The 23,738-nt window shown below is 41.8% G+C and overlaps 1 protein-coding gene across 2 annotated transcripts in view; it reads right to left on the reverse strand.

Annotated features, from left to right (window-relative positions):
- The window catches only part of LOC117531108 (carbohydrate sulfotransferase 15-like), a 173,666-nt gene that overhangs the window by 109,847 nt on the left and 40,081 nt on the right, over positions 1 to 23,738 (reverse strand). Inside the window, exon 2 of one of the 2 annotated variants that reach the window (XM_034194146.1) lies at positions 22,169 to 22,304. The exons of the other annotated variant lie outside the window; for it this stretch is intronic. The gene's annotated coding sequence lies outside the window, so the exon portion shown is untranslated. The remainder of the gene's footprint in view (positions 1 to 22,168; positions 22,305 to 23,738) is intronic. 2 annotated transcript variants of the gene reach the window in all.

Raw genomic sequence — 23,738 nt, forward strand, 5'->3', positions numbered from 1 at the left:
AGTCGACTGAGTATAAGAGAACTTGTGGAGAGATAGACATGTCCAAACTTGTCCTCTAACACTCCGAAACGGAGGTGTTCCTTTGTCTTGCTTCATCAGCGAATCGGTCGTGACGCACGAAGCCTCCGCGTGGCTTTCCATGACAAAATCTCTTGTTAAAAGTGAAATCTGCCGGAAAATGGTTGATGTCCAGCTCTTGTGATAACCAGAGAAAGAGCACACGACGGTCTCGTATCCACAGAGCCATCCGTTTAGAAATGATCCAGTGGTTTGTGCTGCGATATCGCAGCTCGGAGCGCGGCGCACCGACCATCCTTAAAGGGGTCCTTAAAGCTGTAGTTAAAGTCCTTATTCTCTGTGAAGCCCGTAAAATTTTCAGCGAAAGCCAGATAAATTTTTCGAATGGTTTCCAGTTGCCAGTTTCTAACAGCTTCTGAAAAAATTCTGATGAAAAAAAGTCCTTTTCATTCCGACATTTCCTGACAATGAAAATCCGACGAGGGGGCGGGACCACTCCTTCCACAAGGCGTGCTCACAGGCGAATGACGTCACCGACAGGCGTGGAAAAACTCACGCATGCGCACGAGGGTTCAAGCATGTCTGACGTAAAAACATATGAATGAAATCCATATAGTTTTTGAAAAAAATAAAAAGGACCGTTACTTTATGGACAGACCTCGTATCCTTATTTAAAACAAGAGTGGCCATTCTGTTGGTGGAGATACAGGGTTTTGCACCTGAACTCTTCAGATGGAAAAGCACTATGTAAACGTAGTCCATTTACCAATTAAGCCTAGGGCCCCGGGTTTTACTGAAAATGAAGTATGGTAAATGGACTGCATTTATATAGTGCTTTTCCATCTGTAGCAGACACTCAAAGCACTTTACAATAATATGTCACGGTCTCTCACACACACACACACTGATGTCAGGCTGCTGCAAGGCAAAGTGCTCAAAGTGCCGACTGAGGGCAACTTAGGGATTAAGGAACTTGCTCAAAGTCAACTTAGCGATGATAATATACCCCACCCACATTGCCTGTGGACTGGGGATTGAACCAATTACTTACCAAACCTTCTGGGTCACCAGTTCCCCGTGTTGACACTTTCGACAACAAGAACTTGATTTGCTTCATGTAAAGTCCCAGGTAGCTAAAAAGTCAAGTATTATCTGGGGTTGGGGGTGGTTACTCCATTCTCATCAGTACAGACATATAACCATCATTCACATCTGGAACTATGTACCGGTGTTGCATGTAACCGCATCCACCACACCATGGAATCTTTCTGGGTCCTGGATGTCATACTCTCCCTCCACCAGCCAGACAATGGGTCCATTCCCACCTCATGAACATAACCGTCTATCTGTTGCAGGTAGATGATTACTTAGCATATAAGCACCAAACAACCATTTAACCCTCTAGAGTCGTTCGACATGTATTTGCGTCAAAGTCACATGATCGAATTAAGCAGTACGCCCATCCTGAATTATTATGGTAACATGTGGAGCACCGCTCCACCTATCGCGTTGCCCTGCACAAGCACAAATGAAAGGTCTTCACTCTTTCTTTCTCTCTGTGCTGAGAAATTACAATGGGAAAAAACCACCATGATTTCCCCTTTATCTTTTGGCAGAAAAGCCCACTCATTTGGTAATAAAAGGCACACACAAAGCCACACCGATCTCCTAGTTGCGATTGCTTTGTCCAGCGTGCACGCGCAAACAGGTGGTTTTCCTCACTTTTCTTCTCTCTGCTTGGAGCAATTACAATGGGAAAAGAAAACCAGGATTTCCCTTTATCTTTTAGTGGAAAACACCAACCATTTGGTAGAAAAGGCATACCCAAAGCCAAATAAAATTTTCACAGACCCACGTATTTGGTTATGGATGCACACTGCCTTCGTGGCCGTGAACGTCAGGCCGTTTTGACACCTCTAGCTGATGAAAATAAGTGTTCCCCTTTACCATTGCTGGAAACGCATGACATCAATGTGCATTCACCCCCAATCCACATGGGTACAATTGTTACTCAAATTGAGAAGAGAAAAAAAAATCCTCCAAGGCCCCAATACTGCCTCCGGGTGGACAACAGGAGGAAGTGTTTCGTCTGTGACAAGTCCAACAGAAGTCAGAGAAGTCTTGTTTTTGGACAGGAATTGTTTTTCTGAGTGGCACAAATATAATTTGTGTGGCATCTCATGGTAAATAGTTGTAAAAAAAAATACCTGAGGCATTTCCTGCATTTAATGTAGATAGTTGTATATAACTCTAGTTTCCTATATTTTAACAGGTTTTTGAAATTTAATTTCAATTTAATTTATTTATTTCAATGTATTTTCATTTATATAGTGCCAAATCACAACAGAGTTGCCTCAAAGCGTGTTGTGAAAGTGTAGGAACACGGACCCACAACAGGGGGCGCAATGAACGGACAATGGAGAAGGTAAATAACAAGATTTACTTCTGTGAAACAAGCACAATTAATATAACAAACACAATTTGGGGTCGAATCCGCTGGTGTCGTGTGGGCAGGCTCGAAGGTAGGAGACGTCCGTCTCAGTCGAACCGGAACCACCCAGATCTCCTCTGCCACCGAACCCTGGAAATACTGGAACCGCCAAGTCCCGAATTCCCAGGTGGCCACTGCCTCCGCTCGTCGGATCCGGTACTGCTGGCAGGAGAGAGCAACAACACACAGGCGTGGATGACCGCACCCAGTAACGGAGAGGGGAGAAGCCGCCTCCACCTCTTGTCAAAGAACAGCAGGAAGGTGAGTACTTATCCAAGCAATGAAGCTATCTGTAGTCACCAGTCCTGAAAAGGTTGAACAGGTTTAGCTGGTTATGCAATATATAAATGCAGAGAATACTACCTTAGTCTTAGGCGATATCTCGGCACTGAGGTGGAGACGCCGTCCTCCTGATATACCTCTGTGCTGAGTGGAACGGCTGTGTCTGGTGATGGGTGACAGCTGTCACCCAGGCTACTCCCATGATGCGGCAGCGCCCTCTGGTGCCTGGAGCCCGCACTCCAGGCAGGGCGCCCTCTGGTGGTGGTGGGCCAGCAGTACCTCCTCTTCAGCGGCCCACACAACAAAGCGCTTCACACAGGTAAGGTCTAACCTTACCAACCCCCAGAGCAACAGTGGTAAGGAAGAAACCTTAAGCAGACCAGACTCAAAGGGGTGACCCTCTGCTTGGGCCATGCTACAAACATAAATTACAGAACAATTCATGGACAAATATACAAGAAATGCTATTGGCGCACAGGACAAGAGGATCGCCAACACGAATACAACTCCCATCTCTGGATGGAGCTGCACCTTAAACAGAGAGAAAAAACAGAATCAGTCATCAGAAAGACAAAAAATATTGTATAATTTGCCAGCATTAAACAACAAGAAAACAGAGAAATACTAAGGTGATCGCCGGCCGCTAGCCCTAAACCTCACTAAAAGACCCAGAATTTAGGTCAAGTTGAGGCTGCGGCCCGCTCCAAATACTAATAAATGAATTAAAAGAGTAAAAAGCGTAAAACAAAACTGTATCAGTATGCTAGCCATATGAAAGGGAAAATAAGTGCGTCTTAAGTCTGGACTTGAAAGTCTCCACAGAATCTGACTGTTTTATTGAAGCAGGGAGATCATTCCACAGAACAGGGGCACGATAAGAGAAAGCTCTGCGACCCGCAGACTTCTTATTCACCTTAGGGACACAAAGTAGTCCAGCACCCTGAGAACGTAAAGCCTGGGCCGGTACGTAAGGTTTAATTAGGTCAGCTAGGTAGGTAGGTAGGTGCCAGTCGATGAATAATTTTATAGGTTAGTAGCAGAACCTTAAAATCTGATCTCACTGAGACAGGAAGCCAGTGAAGGAATGCCAAAATGGGTGGTTGAACTTTCTGCTTCGTGTCAAAAGTCTGGCTGCAGTATTTTGAACCAATTGGAGACCCCTAATGCTACACTGCGGTAAACCATAAAATAGAACATTGCAGTAGTCCAATCTTGAAGAGATAATAATTACAATTTATATTTGCATTCTAAGTAATAAAAATGGTTTGTTAAACATTTTTGCGGTTTTCACAGTTAAAAAAAATGACATGGGAGTTCTAGTAACATTTCAGTTTAGATTGTCTTTTGACCCACAGATGAAGACCACAAATTAGAGAGAAAAAAAAGGCAAACACTACATTATCAAATTTCTGTCATACCTAAAACTTTTGCAGATGAGTTAATGCTACGTATTTACACATTTAGCATTATATTTACAAACATCAAGCTAAGTATTTAGCTAAATGTTGAGACACATATGCACCTTAATAAAAGAGCTAATTGTCCCTCCCTGAAAGACAGATTAATAAAGTGTCTAATAACACACAGTCAGCATGTAAAGGAGTGTTTATTCAAATTTGCAATTCATGGTTGTTTTGTTATAAGAGTTATATTGTAGCCTGCGGTCTTTGATGTCCATCTCAATTGCAATTTCAGACGCACTTCTAAAATATTAAAAATAATGATAAAATAATTTTAAAAATGCCCGTTTGTGCAAAATTTTGTGTTTTTTTTTTGTGGGAGGGGGGGTCTTGCCCGGGGAGTAATTCAGTGTAGAACCACCACTGGGGAAAATATATGAAATCAATTAAATTAAATCAATTAAAACAGGCATCACTGGTAAAAAACAAATGAAGTGAGAACAAGCTGGCTGTTGAAGCATGAAATTAATGCTTTGAGTTTCAGCACAGATCCATGTGGAAGTGTGCGAGCGACATCTTTACAACAAACTGACTATACGAGAACATGGCGCGGAGCTGTGCAGAGCCCCGGGAGCGGCACCCCGTCTGTTGAAGATTACAGCCGTGCAACACGAGGAAGAAATGCAGGATCTGTAATCACAGGAGTGAGATGTGGCTTCTTCATCCGTCACATTCCTCAGATCACACATGCTGCCAACCAAAGATCCCACAATCTAATCTCCAGGAATGTCCGGCTGTATCCTCCCAGGAGACAAGATGACCCGACCCCACGACCACCAATCACAGCGTGGCCTTGGCCTCAAAATTATGACTGCAGGTTCCTCTGGGATGCCCAGATCTTTTAGTCATTATTTCAATTTCACTGGTCGGCTCCCGCGGACGCAGCTTCATCATACATTAGTTTTTTAGTTCATAAAATGTTAGCAAATAATGAAAACTATCGATCTGTGTTTCTCAAAGACCACAATGACGTCCTCAAATGTCTCGTTTTGTCCACAACCCAAAAATACTCAGTTTACTGTCAGAGAGGAGAGAAGACAACAGAAAGTATTCAGATTTAAGAAGCATGGAATTAGGGAATTTAGATATTTAAACAAATTTAGACTCCAAACAATTAATCAGTTACCAAAATAATTGACAGTTATTCTATGAATCAATGAATAACTGATTAATATTCTGTGATTTAGACAATAACTAATTTGTTGTGTGAGTGAAAAGGAGCTGCAAGTTTGAGAGACGTATGTAAACCAGCTCTGCAGCAGCTGATGATGAATAATTTATCAGCAGCAACTTGAATTTGATGTGTCTGTAATGTATTACCTAATTTTAGAAATTTCACATCCCCGTGAGGAGGCATCCTTGCTTATATTTCCATATTTTCATGCAGAGATTGTTTTAGTTCCAAGGTCTTTGCAACAGCGTCTTCCAGCCATTTTAATCCAATTACCACGATTTTTAGCATTTCCCGCTGAGTTTGGTGTCAGCGATTTTGTGTTGGAATCTGTTTTTGTTGACAACCACGTGATGTAGAACACAAGAAGAGCCAAAACACACAAAACAGACAGACTCCATTCCACGGGGCGCCGTTCTACTACGATTGCCCGCGATCCAAACAAGTGGAAAAAAACAAGATGAAGCGGCTTTGATGCTTCAAAACATTGCCTGGTTTGCTACTCAGGATTAAACAGGAAGGAACCTTAGTAACCATCTCAATCCATCTTTGTCAATCTTGAACAAACATGGCAGACATAGTAGTTACGGCCATCATTGGTGCCAGATTTGAAATCAGGATCCAGTTTTTGAACTCATTAAAAATTTCATCCCGATTCTCAAAATCTTTGACAGTAGGTGGTAACTTCTGGGTATTCATAGTCTTAACGGATCCGATCATGTTCAAGCTTCTTTAAACAGAGTATTTGTCGTGACTACGGCTTGAAATTTGTTAGATCGTCCTCCATTGGGGTAAACATTTGAAGCAGAAGCAGCATTTGCTGCTTTTTTTGATCATATGTGGCCGAGGGCGCTGCTCCTTTCTTTCGTTTTTCGGTAGGGTTGCCAGGTCTGCAATTTAAAAGCCAGGCAGTTGCCAGGTCTGTACTTTATAAGCCGTTTCATCCAGTTTTTGCATGTTTTTGGATTGTGGGTTGATCGTAGTAGAACAGTGTCCTGGCAAATAGGGGTGTTAGAAGAAGCAACTACAACAGCACTTATTATATCACACACACACCTCTGCCAAGGCCCTTTTCTCACAGCGGGAAGTGACTAACTTTTGGAGCCAGTGTCAAGTGGCCACTCAATTAATTGGGCAGTGCAGTCTCATTTGAGGGTGGGCGCTAATATGGCGTAATAATCCTACATCCGGGGACAAACCTTTTATGTCCCCATCAGAAACATAGCACTTTTTCTGAGTTTTAAGGCAAATTACACAGCAAACAAAAGTAAAAATGCAAAGAAAAAGTGACGATGCGGTGGAAAGTGGACATGTGTGCAGTTTGTTTATGACCCGGATCACAAACATGTGGCGGTGATTGTGCAGGCGAGAGAACGCAGCTCCTCTGTCAAGGTGAGCAGGTTAAAACTTACCAACACAACCGCTCCCATTTGCCTTGTCTTCCCATTTTTTCCACTGGCAACCAGAAAAAAATGCACTTTTCGTGACTGCTTCGGTGATTGCAGCCGAAAACAAAACAGTACACCATTTTTCGGTGTGAAGTGATGCTGTGTTTGTGTTGCGCACTGGGAGGCTAGCCGCAGAAGTGGTCAAATCCCGTGATATTACGAAGGGATTAAAACGGAACTCCACTGCCCCATTGTAAGATTTAGCACTTCTTCCTTGGCTTCATTTTTTAGCACTGGAGGTTATCACTTGATTTTAACTGATTTTTTTTTTTTTTCCTCAGTCATTCAAGTTTGTTCTAAATCAGATCAAAACTGAAGTTATATTGTTCACACGCCAACAGACATACATAACCAAAAACAATAGCACCCGCGGGGGTAATTAAATCATACATCTGCAGTTGATTTATAATTAAAATGTCGTGTTTTCTAAATATTTTTACATTTATGCCAAACTCCACTAAGAAAAATAATAAATAAATAAATGTGGCACATTAGTTTTCATTGTAACGAACTGAGGGAAGCAACAAATTGTCCTCGGGCTGCTGGAGACAACAGGATGTGCCAAAGCTACACAAAAGCACTTTATCTAATCTGACCTTTTCATTCACAGAACTGTCTTTTGATTTGTTCGGCATCCCCTCCAGCATCTGCTCCTATTTGTTTCCTCTTTCTATTTATTCCACTTGACAAGGAGGCTCCCAACATGTGGGCTGAGGTTCAATCTCCTGTTAATCTCACTTTCTGTTAAGAGGCAGCGAGTCCTGAGGAAATGTAGTTGGTAATTAATCCAAAGGGATTGTTTACTGTTTCCAGTGGAATGTGTCTGAGCCCACAGTGCAGCATGAGTAATTCCGACCCAAATCAACTTGCAGCTCATCCAAAGGACAACAGGCACGGAGGCGACTAGGACACAAAGCAGGCTTAATGTCTTTTTAAAAAAACTGTGGAATTTAATTGGAAAGTACATATTATAGAACAGCAGATAACTGAAATAATCCTTCACATGGTTATACAAGCATCAGATTTGGTAAGAATGTTCTTCATAAATCAGTGTTTGCGGAAAAAAAAGTGCTGGCCACTTGAAAATCCAATATGGTGGACAGGTAGGGGTCAATGAAGAATTGCACAGGGGTCAGAATTTAAAAATGCTCCAATCATATTGAAAAGTTTAACACATTATTTGTCTGATCATAAATATTCCAAAAAGGTATAGTTTGGACTATCTATGACTGAATATTATGGAGTTATGGGGTAAAAACAGCAAGAATGGTGACAAAGGTCAATTTCAGTTTGTACAGGAGTGATAAGTTAAAGTTGCTCCAATTTTGGTATAAAGAGGTGCAAAGTATTGGTTGAACTAATAGGATTAAGAAATGGAATAGTTTTTACTGTGTTGAATGCTTGGTAAAGCCCCCCAGAAGCTGAAGGGTTTTAGCCATGCTAATGCTGCCCAGAACCATTTTCTGCAATGAATTTGTAAGAAGAGATAGGAAGGATGGAGGCAATGAATTTGTAAGACGAGATAGGAAGGATGGAGGCAGCTGTGTATCCAACTCTTTACAAGCTTGACAAAATCTATCTTCATATGCCAGCAACTTCTGTGCCACATGAGTCTCCTCCAAAACTGGAGAGGAGGAACAGATTGGAGCCTAACACCGCTGAAATGATCTTGTTTTTAAATTAAAAAAACATCCATCTGTATTACATACAGTATTTTATGATGACACAATCACATTATAACACACGTATATGGGTGATTCTTAGACTACGGGCACTTATGTCCTTTGATCATATTGTATGAAAAACAGAAAAAAATGGGAAATTTCACACTTTTATAGTTATCTTTACAATGAAAGTGTGTTAAGAAATTTGTTCTAGTAGTCTATGATGACTTTTTCACCTTTTTTCAGCATCATTATATGCAAATATTGCCGTTTTGTGCTTGTCCCACACCCAGACTTTTGATCTTCAATGATAAAAATGAATGGTAAAGAAACGTTTTTTCTAATGTTTTAAAATATCTCTGAATAAAATATCAGTAAAATAATCAAAACATAATTGGGTTATTCAATGTCATACAACTGTTGTGATTTTTTTTTAAACAAAATGTAGTTGTCCCACACTATTGCCGTAATTTCCACCACAACACTGTAATGTCCCTTTAAACAGTTTGTATGAAAGATTGTTTGGGTAGTTTCTATGGAGATAAACAGTGACATCAGAGCACATGTATATAGCACCAAATCACAACAAACAGTTGCCCCAAGGTGCTTTATATTGTAAGGCAATAGTGTGGTGGAAATTACATTTACAAGGCCAATAGTGCCCGGAGTTAAAGAATCACTCATACTGTTAATGTCTTTAAACACCAGACTGTTTCATTGTTCCATGCAATTGCTATGTTAAAAATGGCCAGCAGATGTCACCATATTTAATTGTATCAAATGCTTCAAACAATGAACAATTTCAACACAACTGCTTCATATTGATTCAGTGGTTCAAACGCTTCAGTTTCTCCATCAGTAATAATTCTAAAATGCATCAGCAACTACACATTTGCAGTGCATGTGCACAGATAGACTTACAATCATGACTACTTGCTAACTAGGACATTTAAATAACGTATCATATGTCCTTTAAATTACCTAGTTTACAACTAGTTGAAGTCTGTAGCCTACTGTGTCAACACACAATTGGACTGATTGGGCTACGTCTATAGTGACAAAGGACCCAATTTTATTAGACTATAGATTATTTGAATTGTTAGGCTATTTATTGGCTTATCTTGTCATCCAAAACTTACGCATCAGTTTGCCGACTCAGAACCAAGCTCTGAAGCTTTGCTCAAACTCTCTCTGGACTCTTCACCCACAGCTGACATATCAGGTGCAAGGTTTTCAGTGAATCAGCGATTATAGAATACTGTAGTCAGCAGTGTTGTAAGCAGATGTTCACAGCTGTTTTGGGTGTGCATCTTAAACTCCTTTCATTAAGAAACAACGCGCTGTGGTCTGGTCTGGTCTAATCTAGTCATCAACAGAAACTTAACGGGAGATATTTTTATTTTGGCATGATATTTCTTGCTTGTGCATGAGAGTGTGAGATTGATGTTGAAAGTGCATCAAGCTAGATGATGGCAAAGCTCATATGCAGTCTGTAGATATACATCTATCGCTCCCAGTTCTGACTGACTACACGTGAGCTCTCATCTCTTGGTCATTTCAATGCATTTGTGATAAAGGTGTACCTCAAGGCTTGGTTCACATGCATGTGTGCATCAGCTGCTCGACAAAATGATCTACAGCTACTGCGTGCGCTGGACAGCTACAAGAGGACAAATTAAGCTATTGCTAAAGCTGCAGTAAAGTCATTCTCTGGACAGTGCATTTAGGGAATAACCTTGTTGTGTCTGATGATTTGCGGATATTAATGCTATTATACGGTCACAAATATTTGTTTTACCATGACGCACTACCGCAAACTGACACTTCTAACCACACCCGGCGCCACAAGGGGGCGTTTGGGAGCGATGCCCCCTCACGTCATCAACCCCACCCCTTCGGATGTGAGAGTTATCAAAAAATAAAAAAGAAAGAAAAAGAAATACTGGAAAATACAGCAAAATATTAGTTATTCAATAATATCACATATTTAACAAATAAACCAAATTAATTAACTAAAGTAATTAATTTTAAAAGAAACGGATATGGCGTGTGTCTGTGTTCAAGTGATTTGATAGGTTGAAGGGTATTTCACACTGAATACTTTAGGCCAATCCGTCGACACATCCGCAGTCTAGCATTAGGGGTCTCCAATTGGTTCAAAATGCTGCAGCCAGACTTTTAACACGAAGCAGAAAGTTTGACCACATTACACCCATTTTGGCATCTCTTCACCAGTGAGATCAGATTTTAAGGTTCTGCTACTAGCCTATAAAATTGTTCATGGACTGGCACCTCCCTACCTAGCTGACCTAATTAAACCTTACGTACCAGCCCAGGCTTTGTGTTCTCAGGGTGCAGGAGTACTTTGTGTCCCTAGGGTGAATAAGAAGTCTGCGGGTCACACAGCTTTCATCGTGCCCCTGTTCTGTGGAATGATCTCCCTGCGTAAAAAGAAAAACAACAAAAAAAAACAGATTCTGTGGAGACTTTGAAGTCCAGACTTAAGACGCACTTATTTCCCTTTCGTATGGCTAACATACTGACATAGTATAGTTCTACGCTTTTTACCATTTTAATTAATTTTATTAGGAAACAGAGCATGCCGTGGCCTCAACTTTACCTAAATTCTGGGTCTTTTAGTGAAGCTTAGGGCTAGTGGCCGGCGATCACCTTAGTATTTCCTGTTTTTCTTGTTGTTTGATGCTGGCAAATTATACAGTATTTCTTGTCTTTCTGATGTCTGATTCAGTTTTTTTTTTTCTCTCTGTTTAAGGTGCAGCTCCATCCAGAGATGGGATATGGTATTTGTGCTGGAGACCCCCCTGTCCTGTGCACCAACAGCATTTCCTGCATATTTGTTTTGTGACTTCTGTAATTCTGTTCTGTAATTTGTGTCTGTAGCATGGCCCAAGCAGAGGGTCACCCCTTTGAGTCTGGACTACTTGAGGTTTCTTCCTCAGAGGGAGTTTTTCCTTACCACTGCTGCTCTGACCTTACTTGTGTGAAGCCCCTTGAGGCAACGCTGTTGTGATTTGGCACTATATAAATGAAAATAAACTGAAATTGAATTGAACTGAAATTGAAATTAAATCTGTTTTCGTTCAAATCATTTTAAGTATTTCTGCAATATTCTTATGTTTATGTTAAAACAACTGTTATTCATCATATCCAAATATCTCCAAAAATTACAAAACTTTGATGCTTTTGAGCTACCAGTAAATATTATTATAATACATCCAAATTTTGTCAGCTTTTTTCTTTTCACATAATGAACAAATCTGGGGGTTGGGACAAAACAAATTAGAAACTTTATTTTTGAGTGGCGCCATAACATTTAATCAGTACTATTCCTATTCCTGATGTCTCTACTCACCTGTGCTGTATTTGTAATCACTCACCTGTCCTGTATCACTGTATTCAACAACTGTTTAAAACGTAACCACCCCCCATTCACACCTCCAAGGGACACTTGGCACATCTGCCTGGGCTTATTATTTCCATTACTTCTTGTTATTCATTCATAACTGTCTTATTCTTTTTTCTTGTTGAAGGGTGTTGATTTCATTCAGTAAAATTTTGATTTCCCTTCTGTTCTTCTATACTTTGATGTGGTGCAGTTTGCAGCTTTTGGGTCTTCTCCCTGATTTTGTCAGTTACAAAGTAGCATAAAATTAACACATATCAGTGATTATCATATGCTAAGCAATAATTCATTTGCTTCAGTTGTTTATGTGAATGACTTCATTTTAAAATTGTCTGTTGTTGAAGTTCATTTTTTAATGAAAATATATTTTGCCATAAAATCTCAAAGTAAGTTATGAAATAATAAATTTAAATTTACAGAAGTTCAAGTCTATCAGTTTATCTAATTTGTGCAGTTATTTTTAGTCGTGCCATTTTTTGAACGGTGATGTGTGGCCGCCCACACATGGTGCACCCGCTGTGCTCCACTTCAAGCCTAGAATCATATTTACTCACTTTGATACAGTTTAACAATGTCAAATGCGAGAATGAATCATTAATTACTTTGCAGATCACACCAATTCCTTTGCTGGTGTTTCTGTAACATCAGTTTCATTCTCAATTTTAGATGCTTGGTGACGTCGGTATCATTGCAGGAGAATGATGGTCCAAGTCTCAAGGTCTCCTAGTGGCTCTTGTCTTAAGCTACCTTGACACTTGCACAAATTTGAGCCCCAAACTGGCACGCAATCTGGCATGCCAGAGAGTAAACTTGTTGCAAACTGTTGCAAACTGTGCGTGAGCTGTGCACAGCTGTATGCAAGTGCGCAAAGAAAATTTTGAAATGTTCAAAATCTCTGGCACGCTGTTGTGTGTTGGGGGGTGTGGCTGGATGTTTTGGTGTTCTTTTCTTTTCTTTGTTCCTCAGGTGGCATGGAAACTGATTTGTCTGTGGAGAAGGTGCTGGCTGAAGAATCCTCACCCTCATCAACATCATGTGAAGCACCTGTGACTGGTGCTCACATGCAACCTTAAAGACTTTCAGCTGAAGCAGATAATTGGATGGCGTTCTGCTTTTAAGGCATGTGTGATTCAAGCAGAACTGCCGGGAACTCGACCTTGTGATGTTCGTTTGTGAGACGCTGAGGACCGCGCCTGGGTTTGACACATCGAGCCCGTGAAGCAAGGAAGGGTGAGGACACATGCTGTCAGCACACATTAAAGGTAATTAAGTATTTGAATAATTGTTGATAGTAACTTGGTGTTTTGTTACATAGTATACTTGAATTGTGATGAGAATTGTGCAGTTTGCTTCTCACTGCTGTGGCGTGCAGGATAAGTGATCCTCCACTTGTTGTGAGAAGCTGCTCATTTGCATAAAGATAAAAAGTACAGACCTGAATGTGTTGCTGATAGCGTGTGTCTTTTGAAAGATATTGTTGTAACTGCTGACTTACCTCACATCTTCTTTGCTTCACAGAGAGTCAGTTTGTCGTGTCCACCTGGGGGGTGTTTGTCTGGTGGTAGTGGGTCCAGGAGCGCCGGACTTCTCTCCTTGCGGGCGCTGGAGAGCGTGCCAGCAGTCACTCCTCCAGAAGGACGTTGGTTTTGGTTTTGTACATTTTATTTAGGCAGAGGTGAAAAATAAATTGTTTTTGTTGTTGGAACCGCTTTCTGGTTATTTTTAGCGCTGGGTTCTGTCTGACGCAGGTTCGCTCCTCAATCCGCGTCGACACATAACAGTAGTTCCCGGCCATTCCATAATGGACCCAGCGGCAGAAGCGGTTCCTTTTGTCGAAAAAGTTCAAGAACACTTGGAGAACATACGGGAGCAATTACAGCATCTCGCGAACCAAATTAAACAAACAGACGCCCGTGTTACGGAGCTTGCAGCGCAAGCCGTTGTGCTTCCTGCTGCTCCAGCTGCGGCACTATCGATACCGGTGCCGATAACTCCGTCACCCACAGGTTGGAATGCCGCAGTTTTACGAGGCATATTTGTAGATGGGTTGGGTGAGTCATTGAAAGACAAGCTGGTAGTCCGTGACGAGCCAAACGAATTAGATGAGCTAATATCGTTGGTGATTCGTCTAGATGATCGGATGAAGGAGCGTGGACGCAAGAGAGGACGCCCATCAGAGCGGGTTTTTTTGTGTCGGGGCTTTCCCCGACACAGATCTGGGCCGCCTCTTCTTTGCCCCACTGAGGCTCCTCCGACGGGACCTCTGGCTCCTCCTGTTGACGAGCCCATGCAGCTCGGACGAGCAGAGATTACTGTATTGCCCCGACATGTAAACGTCAAGAGAAATAATGGTGACGTGTCTCCAAGTGTTCCGGGACAGGCAACATAACACACATAAAAATAAAAAAAAATCTAGCACGGGTAAATGTTTTTTCCTTAAATAGGGGTTATAATTGTATGGGGAGTCAGAGGCGTATCTGGTGGAGTGACTGTTAGGCGGTTGGAAGTCCGCCTGAGCTCACGTCATTATTAATTTTTTATGTGTTTTTAGGTATTTTCTGTTTGGGTTGTTGGGTCGTTTTATTTTGTTGTTTTTTATTTCTCTACATTCCTAACCCCAACCTCACTTGCCCCAAGACCGTTTGTCTTGTGGGTGGTGGGGTGGTGCAGGTTGGTCACGCTGAGCATTCTCAGAAGACCTCTGCACCTGGGGGGGGGGGTGTTAGAGGCATTTTTTTTGGTTTGGTTAGGGCCCAGTTCCACTCCAGCCTCGGTGAGCCTTTGTACCGTTCGTCATTGGTGTTGCCGGGGTGTGGTGCAGCGGAGACTTACCTCAGTCGGAGGGGTGGGCCGATCTGTTGCCGTTCGCCATTTCGGTAGTTCCACCCCTCCCGAGAGGCTGGGGTATGGTCGAGTTGGGGCACCGGACGTATTTCCGGTTCTCTGCTGCGCCTTGGGGTTGTAGCTGGGTTAGTTTTTTTTCTGTTCCCTTCTCCGGCTTGATATTTTGAGCCGTTCGCCAAAATTGAGCCGCCGAAGGCTCTGGGAGGGACCTGGGGTCTTTCGAGGTGCCGGGGAGGGTAACAGGGTTTACAGTCGTTTTATATCCCCCCGGGGTTGTTTTTGGTAGTCCTCCGGGGGTTGATGTTTGATTTTGTTCTGTTTCCTTCCGGGTTCCACCTCCAGGGTTGATGGGACGGTCCTCTGGGGGGGAATTGGCTTGGGGCCAACTGGCCAAGTGTGACCGGGTCTGGGGTTCCGGGGTTGTGGGGAGGGTACCTCCTGGGGTTGATGGTACGGTCCCCTGGGGGGCGCCGTTTTGCTCCATGTATACCTGGGGACCTGTGTGGGATCATGGTTCTGGCTGTTCCTCCTGGAACTGGCGATGAAGGCCTTCTGGGGGGGGTTGGACTCTGCAGGTCATTCTGGGGGGGTTGTTTGTTATTTTTCTTTTATGCATTTCTGTTTGTATTGTGTTTGTGGGGCTGTGTTGGGTTTTGGGCGTTTGGGAGTTTTTCTTTTCTTCCCGGGGTTTGATGGGACGGTCCCCTGGGGAGGTTCTGGGTGGGTTTTATGTTTTTTTCTGTGTGTTGGAGTGTATTGGGGTATGTTTTGGGGCTTTTGTTGATTCCAGCCAGCCTTCCAGCTGCGGTGCCTGTCCTGCTGTCTGTGGTGGACCTTGGGAGCGTGGTGCTGTCTACTTCCTGACGTGGACCCCGGAGGGAGGTGCTGTTCTCGGGCCTGGTCTGTTCGGTCGCCGGGAGGCTTCCCGTTGATGGGGGGGTACTGTTGTGTGTTGGGGGGTGTGGCTGGATGTTTTGGTGTTCTTTTCTTTTCTTTGCTCCTCAGGTGGCATGGAAACTGATTTGTCTGTGGAAAAGGTGCTGACTGAAGAATCCTCACCCTCATCAACATCATGTGAAGCACCTGTGACTGGTGCTCACATGCAACCTTAAAGACTTTCAGCTGAAGCAGATAATTGGATGGCGTTCTGCTTTTAAGGCATGTGTGATTCAAGCAGAACTGCCGGGAACTCGACCTTGTGATGTTCGTTTGTGAGACGCTGAGGACCGCGCCTGGGTTTGACACATCGAGCCCGTGAAGCAAGGAAGGGTGAGGACACATGCTGTCAGCACACATTAAAGGTAATTAAGTATTTGACTAATTGTTGATAGTAACTTGGTGTTTTGTTACATAGTATACTTGAATTGTGATGAGAATTGTGCAGTTTGCTTCTCACTGCTGTGGCGTGCAGGATAAGTGATCCTCCACTTGTTGTGAGAAGCTGCTCATTTGCATAAAGATAAAAAGTACAGACCTGAATGTGTTGCTGATAGCGTGTGTCTTTTGAAAGATATTGTTGTAACTGCTGACTTACCTCACATCTTCTTTGCTTCACAGAGAGTCAGTTTGTCGTGTCCACCTGGGGGGTGTTTGTCTGGTGGTAGTGGGTCCAGGAGCGCCGGACTTCTCTCCTTGCGGGCGCTGGAGAGCGTGCCAGCAGTCACTCCTCCAGAAGGACGTTGGTTTTGGTTTTGTACATTTTATTTAGGCACAGGTGAAAAATAAATTGTTTTTGTTGTTGGAACCGCTTTCTGGTTATTTTTAGCGCTGGGTTCTGTCTGACGCAGGTTCGCTCCTCAATCCGCGTCGACACATAACACACGCATTAACTTGGCGTGAACTAGACGTGAATATTGTGCAGTCTATTCGAAAACAGTGTATTACTGCGAGTCTCACTGCCGCAGCACATCTAAACGAATATGACGAGATGTTCCATCCATAATAAACATAATTTTACAGATACATTATCTAACTCATAATAAGGAATGAAAATGCAACTGTTTTACCAATCATTACTATTCTGTCCCTCAATCTCTTGAAGTGAATGTGTTTTAGTTTGTAAACCAAGTTGTCTCAATTTGATGTTATTCTTAGTTTGTCCAGCCAAGGGCAATCTTTTCTTTCTTGGTTTCTTGTTATTTCCTTTGTTCTTTGGTTTTATGGTAATGCCATCTAGTGGTTTCCACCTGTAAGCAGCAGGAAATTTGTTAGAGCAGCCATTTTGAGAGCAACACTGGAGGTGTTAAGCTGCACACCACACCTCTCTGCAGACTTCTTGGGAAAACCGGTGACAAATCATAATCGGTTAGTACTGTATGTGTGCTTACTTTATTTTATGTTGTGAATGTAGGTTGATTTGTAATTTTACATATATGTTTTGTATTTGTGTTACAGTTTTACAGAAAAGAAACTGAAAGAAGTTGAAAGTAAATGGTCTTCAAACACGACACACTTCTCATCATTTTTTGGAGCCATTGAAAGATGTTTAGCTCGCTGTCTAAGTTAGATTAGAGACATGTAACTGAGGACAGAAGAATTACAATATAAATATTATAAATAATTACTTTTGAGACAATTCCAAATACGTTCTACACCTCATGAAGTACACAAGAGCAAATGCGTCATCCGCTACAAAATAATTATTTTAGACAACACGGCATCCAGCGGCACAAAGCGCAGCATTCAGCAGGACAAAATAGGTTGCATTGACATGATGAATTGCGTGGTAGCGTGGGGATTAAATTTGTGCAATTGTCCAGGTGCCTTTACGGTATGGTTCTGAGACTTGGGCAATAAACAGTGACTCAAGGCAATGGCAGGATATCTTCAGTTCAGTTCAGTTTATTTGCCATTTGCAGTAAAACTACATTGGAAAAAACGTTGCAAGAGCTTAGTGTGCATAAACATAGATTTTAAAAACATGGACACAAAGACATAATAAATAATAAATGAATAAATAGATAACACTTGCCGCAATAAAAGCAATAAGAGCAATAAGAGATAATAAAAATAGTAAAGTGCTTGTCAGTCAGTGTGCACAGTTCAAAGCCATCACAGCTTGTGGAAAGAAGCTGTTTACATGGTGAGACGTGGTCTCTTGGACTCTAGGTCTCTTCAGAGAATTCTTGGGTGCCACTGCTGGAATTAGTTTGTGTCAAAAGGGCAGCTAGACTCAGATGAGAAGTATCACTTGCATTTTGAGGGGACCTCAGCTGCAACATTTTATGAAAAATTAAGCTGGTTTTCGGTGAAAATTTTAACGGCTGATGAGAGATTTTGAGGTGATACTGTCACTTTAAGGACTTTTCACTGTGCGAGACGTCGTGCAGCGCTCTCAGGCGCTGTCATCAGCCTGTTTCAAGCTGAAAACCTCCACATTTCAGGCTCTATTGATCCAGGACGTCGTGAGAGAACAGAGAAGTTTCAGAAGAAGTCGGTTTCAGCATTTTATCCGGATAGTCCACTGTTAAAGATTTTTTTTAATGAAAGACGTGCGGACGGATTGCAGCATCGGCTCGCAGCCGCTGCGACATTCCGCCACAGGAAAAACACCTCTGTTGGAAGCCTTAAGGACAAGTTGGAACATGTCCAGCTGTTAAACAATTTCTCATATACTCACTCCACTGAAAGCCATGAAAAGCCGCCTGGATTTTACAAATGGTTATCAACACGGAGGTGTATTTCCTGTGCCGCCGCACCGCGCCGGCTGCGTCCCGACACGCGGACCCGTCCGCACGTTTTCCATTAAAAAAATCTCCTTCAACAGTGGAATATCCGGATAAAATGCTGAAACGGACTTCTTCTGAAACTTCTCTGTTCTCTCACGACGTCCTGGATCAATAGAGCCTGAAATGTGGAGGTTTTCAGCTTGAAACAGGCTGACGACGGCGCCTGAGAGCGCTGAGCGACGTCCCGCTCTGTGGGAAGTCCTTAAAGCGACAGTATCACCTCAAAATCTCTCATCAGCCGTTAAAATTTTCACCGAAAACCAGCTTAATTTTTCGAACCGTGTCCACTTCGATGTGCCTCACAGGTTTAGAAAAAATTTTGATCAAACAAAGCGCCAGTCTCTCAGCAACTTCTCAGACAAAGGAATTCCGACGAGGGGCTGGACGACTCCTCCCACAAGGAGTGCTCACAGGCGAATGACGTCACCGACAGGCGTGGAAAAACTCACACATGCGCACGAGGGTTCAAGCATGTCTGACGTAAAAACATATGAATGAAATCCATATAGTTTTTGAAAAAAATAAAAAGGACCTATACTTTATTGACAGCCCTCGTATATCTGCATAAATGTAACATACTTGGCATCTCACATTTTGAAAACATTAGCAAGGAATAAACACTTCTAAAATGAAAAACCCTGTTTTTGTAACCAGATAATACCTCTGAGGTGAGGTGAAGACATCATCAGAGACGTTTGGAAGATAACTAGCAGTACAGGAACATTATTCTGGGTTAATTAAGCCTCGGGCTGCCTGTGAAACGGACTGCTAACCATAGTTGGAGGGTCGACAATCAACCATAGCGCCTCCAAAATCATGTTCTTGTATAAATAACAGGCGTTTCTTTAATCAATTCACATAAATGGCCATTCCACCAAGTTTGAGCCAAATCATAACAAAACTCTTCAAGTTATTTTATTCACACACACAGATGGACGGACACATGAGCCCCAAAGTAATACCCCCTCTTGAGCTGCCGTGCTGTAATTATTTTGCCACAGAAGAAACTAAAAAGAATCTTGCCTCCCTGCAGTTTTGAGGTGGAATAAATTTTAAATGCTGTTCACCACAGAGAGGAAGATGCAGCTGTCTAATAAAGGGAGGAAAGCCTTCACGCCACACTTAGGGGATTTTACACCTGACAAAAGTGGTATAGTACTCTACACTAACTTCCTAATTAGTGATGCCAGCTTGAGGAATCCAACAAAATATAGCTTAATTGTTTTGAATCCATCATGTTTAAGCCTAATTACCAAAGGCTTTGGCCATGTTGGCAGTCGGCAGTCTGTGTACACAAAACTCCAAAACTAAGACAACTCCTTCAGCTTTGGAAGGCTAATTATGCTTTTCATTATCAATTAATGTCTCGATTTTTGCCCCAATTAATCATCTCATATAGAAAATGGTGCCAATGAATTCTTATTAGAGTTTCCCAGAGCAAACTATGGTATCGTCAGATGCAGAAGGTGATGTAACACAGTGGTAAACATACCACTGTCCCAGCTTTTTTGAAGTGTTGCAGGCATACTTTTCAAAAATGAGCAAATATTTGCACAAAAACAATAAAGTTTATCAGTTTGAACATTAAATATCTTGTCTTTGTGGTGTATTCAATTGAAAATAGGTTGAAGAGGATTTGCAAATCATTATATTGTGATTTTATTTACATTTTACACAACGTCCCATCTTCATTGGGATTGGTGATGTACATATGTGTGTGTGTGTGTGTGTGTGTGTGTGTGTGTGTGTGTGTGTGTGTGTGTGTGTGTGTGTGTGTGTGTGTGTGTGTGTGTGTGTGTGTGTGTGTGTGTGTACAGTACTAAAAACCTGGTAGATATTCATAAATAAATGAAATGTATGATTTATAAGTCATCAGAGAATAAGGTGCAGGACCTCAAAAACTATTTTAAGAAAACATGACTTAAGGTATGAATAATTATTTTTTACAATCATTTTAATATTGCATGATCATTTGCAATGTGTTTGCGTGGTATTCTACTGACCAGTACACTTACAAAGAAATTATTATTATTATTATTATTGTTGTTGTTGTTGTTATTATGGGGGAATATAGCTCACATATTCACTTCTGTTGGAACTGATTTTGTGTTGACATGCCAATAAAAAAGAGGGTACATCAAACGCTACTTTTATTGTAACTCTGTGATGCCTAAAAATTTTGCACAGTACTGTGTATAGATAGATAGATAGATATTACATGTTACAACAGAAAGCAAGGGAGCATGAATCACCAAATCACCAAACTTGTCACCAAAAAGGCCAAAATATGAAAAGAAACAATGGTCTGACCAGAGATCTGCAACCTCACCACTAGAAGACAATAAATCTTATACACTGTAGCTTTAAACCAGTAATTCATCACTTTTAGACATTTGCAATTCACTGAACAATAATATGGTTCAAAGTCCATGTCCAGGTTGTGTATTGTGTACTGATATATAATTTTCTCTGATAATGATCTGCTGCCCAGTAATGTGTCATTTGCACTCATGGCTCATGACTAAGTCATGTGACAAATCATAGGATGGCTATGATGTATTTGTCAAATTCAATAAACAACCTGTGCCAATTTTGCAAAGTGAACACCTTAATCTCACATTTCCAGCATGTCTGGCAATTCTGGAGCACAATGAGAGAAATTCAGTTTTTCTCCATGCAACTGCAGCCCAGCAAAGCACCGCCTCGTCTCGCTGCGCTGACAAAACTCAGCCAACATTCAAAGTTATTTGTGAAAATACTACGAGCTGTGTCATGGTGCGTTTTTCTTGCTTGGGATACGTCTGTAAATCCTTGCTTTCTGAAGGTGTCCAGGAGACGTTCGATAATCCGTTGCAGTGGTGTTTCATGCTTCATTAACAGGCAGTGCCTCGTCTCCGACGGCACCGAGCCCTCTGCTAGGTAAGAATATGAGCTTTAACTGTGACTGGCAAGAAAATGTGTGAAATACATCGTAGGGTAATAAGGAGTCAGTTGGCTCACTGCACCGCACGGAAATGCGTCCAGTGCAGAAGTTTTGGAGAGGGCACTCAAGGGCATAACATTTAAGATATACCATGAAGTTGAGTAACTGGTGATGCAACAGAACAAAACTGCACTATGTGCAATTTCTCCTTTCAGAGTTATCTAGGAGTTTTGTTGGATTCCCTCACTAGTCTCATTTTGCATGACTGCAGTTTTTGAAGACTATTTTCTATCTATCTGTATTCAGACTAGGGGTGGTGTGGTACACAGAAGTCGTGGTTTCGTTCATGCCACAGTTTGTACATTATAGTTCAGTAGAAGTTTAGTACAGTGGGGGAAAAGCAACAAGTAATTTTTTTCTGCCTTGGTCCAGTGATTCCTCTCAGGGCAGTGTGTCTGTGCAGTGGACAGGAAGGATTACGGTTGATAACGAGAGAGAGAGAGAGAGAGAGACCCGCCTTGGGCAACGTTTTACAGCAACAAGAGACAAGCAATTGCTATGCCGCCTAAGCAGGGCCATAATAGAACAGAAGTCTATTTCATGCCACTGCTGAGTGAAGCAACACAGCGACTGTCAATCTGAGTGAAAACAGAGTTGCAAGTTGCATTCAAAAAATATTCAACTTTTGGCCAAAAAAAAAATACAATTAACTCACCTGGGAGTCTGAAATCCCAATCCCCTTCAAAATAGTCTCTTCTGAACTGCCCACATTTCTCCTAGCAGTTCTACCATTGTTGGAAGGATTTCTGGAAGGCCTCTGTTGGAATGGTGTCCAGCTGAGACATCAAATTCTGCACAATGTAGGGAGAGTAGAAAGTGTGACAACTCACAGGAGTGTTGTGTTTTGCCAGGAAAACCTGAATCAGTTAAGCAGAATGTGCATTCTCATGATGAAGCTGCCAACTTTTTGCCACCCACAGATCCAGTTGTTTGCAGCACACAGCATCACAAACGTAATGTAGGACTTCCCAATAATACAACCCATGGCAAAAATTATGGAATCACCGGCCTCGGAGGATGTTCATTCAGTTGTTTGATTTTGTAAAAAAAAAAGCAGATCACAGACATGACACAAAACTAAAGTCATTTCAAATGGCAACTTTCTGGCTTTAAGAAACACTATAAGAAATCAGGAAAAAAAAATTGTGGCAGTCAGTAACGGTTACTTTTTTAGACCAAGCAGAAGGAAAAAAATATGGAATCACTCAATTCTGAGGAAAAAGTATGGAATGGAATGAAAAACAAAAGAACACTCCAACACATCACTAGCATTTTGTTGCACCACCTCTGGCTTTTATAACAGCTTGCAGTCTCTGAGGCATGGACTTAATGAGTGACAAACAGTACTCTTCATCAATCTCGCTCCAACTTTCTCTGATTGCTGTTGCCAGATCAGCTTTGCAGGTTGGAGCCTTGTCATGGACCATTTTCTTCAACTTCCACCAAAGCTTTTCAATTGGATTAAGATCCGGACTATTTGCAGGCCATGACATTGACTCTATGTGTCTTTTTGCAAGGAATGTTTTCACAGTTTTTGCTCTATAGCAAGATGCATTATCATCTTGAAAAATGATTTCATCATCCCCAAACATCCTTTCAATTGATGGGATAAGTGTCCAAAATATCAACGTAAACTTGTGCATTTATTGATGATGTAATGACAGCCATCTCCCCAGTGCCTTTACCTGACATGCAGCCCCATATCATCAATGACTGTGGAAATTTACATGTTCTCTTCAGGCAGTCATCTTTATAAATCTCATTGGAACGGCACCAAACAAAAGTTCCAGCATCATCATCTTGCCCAATGCAGATTCGAGATTCATCACTGAATATGACTTTCATCCAGTCATCCACAGTCCACAATTGCTTTTCCTTAGCCCATTGTAACCTTGTTTTTTCTGTTTAGGTGTTAATGATGGCTTTCGTTTAGCTTTTCTGTATGTAAATCCCATTTCCTTTAGGCGGTTTCTTACAGTTCGGTCACAGACGTTGACTCCAGTTTCCTCCCATTCGTTCCTCATTTGTTTTGTTGTGCATTTTCGATTTTTGAGACATATTGCTTTAAGTTTTCTGTCTTGACGCTTTGATGTCTTCCTTGATCTACTAGTATGTTTGCCTTTAACAACCTTCCCATGTTGTTTGTATTTGGTCCAGAGTTTAGACACAGCTGACTGTGAACAACCAACATCTTTTGCAACATTGCATGATGATTTACCCTCTTT

The sequence above is a fragment of the Thalassophryne amazonica genome, chromosome 18 (genome assembly GCF_902500255.1).
Source record: "Thalassophryne amazonica chromosome 18, fThaAma1.1, whole genome shotgun sequence".
Classification (NCBI taxonomy): domain Eukaryota; kingdom Metazoa; phylum Chordata; class Actinopteri; order Batrachoidiformes; family Batrachoididae; genus Thalassophryne; species Thalassophryne amazonica.